The sequence below is a fragment of the Phytophthora infestans genome, genomic scaffold, assembly GCF_000142945.1.
Source record: "Phytophthora infestans T30-4 supercont1.52 genomic scaffold, whole genome shotgun sequence".
Lineage (NCBI taxonomy): Eukaryota > Oomycota > Peronosporomycetes > Peronosporales > Peronosporaceae > Phytophthora > Phytophthora infestans.
This window is the reverse complement of record NW_003303707.1, coordinates 210,255-211,112: the sequence shown is the minus strand read 5'-3', so window position 1 is coordinate 211,112 and position 858 is coordinate 210,255. Positions and strand designations below refer to the sequence as shown.

Genomic DNA, 858 nt, shown 5'->3' with positions numbered 1-858 from the left:
TCTCTTTAACATAGTTAAACCAAGTCTAATTCACGCTATTCGCTCTCTTTTAACATACTTAAACCAAGTCTAATTTTACGCCCTGCCGTCTAGCTTGCCCTGTTAAACCCCCATACTAAAATCTCCGATTTTGGCTCAGAAATCATTAGCGCTGGGACTTAGCGATTTTCACGCAAAGTGTTTCTCGCTTTCTGCCTGTTATAAACCCGATACTAAGGTCGCCGAATTTGGCTCGGAAAACAATAGCAGCGGCACTTAGCGATTTTTGCGAACAAACCTCACTAAGCCAAAACAAAGACTTTGACGATCTTAAGCTTAACAGTATTAACTCTCTACCAGCACTTTGACCGGTTACTTTCGCCGCCCCATAGCGAAAGTAAATCACTTTAACGCAGCCTTATTTCGACTGCTTAACTTTATAGTTTTAACATTGCGCGTTTGCAATTGGGGGGAGAAATGTTCATTTCTGAACAAATCAATAGAACAAGGGCTAAATCTCAGCAGATCGTAGTACAAGACTACTCTCATGCTTACAACACCCCGTTCTGTAGTTAAGTCGTCTACAAAGGATTTATCTTTCCCAATATTTGAAATTACAAATCAGCCTACTCTCCACCGCCAGTACTTGACAGGCAGCGGAGTGCGTTGCAATTGTATGATGTTGGGTGTCCAGAAGACACCTATCGCTATTCGCGGCACATCGGGAAAGGTGATTATCGTCTATTCCAGCATGGATTCTGACTTAGAGGCGTTCAGCCATAATCCTACAGATGGTAGCTTGGCGGCACTAGCTTTTCAGCTAACCGCAGTTACCAATTATCTGGAACCAACGGTTCCTCTCGTACTGGGTTGGATTAC

At 43.2% G+C, this 858-nt stretch overlaps 1 non-coding gene across 1 annotated transcript; it reads right to left on the bottom strand.

Moving 5' to 3' along the window:
* Positions 1-595: 595 nt before the first annotated feature.
* PITG_33129 lies at positions 596-858 on the bottom strand (the record flags this gene model as incomplete). Its single annotated transcript, XR_009934523.1, has 1 exon — positions 596-858. It is a non-coding gene; the product is annotated as a 28S ribosomal RNA (ribosomal RNA).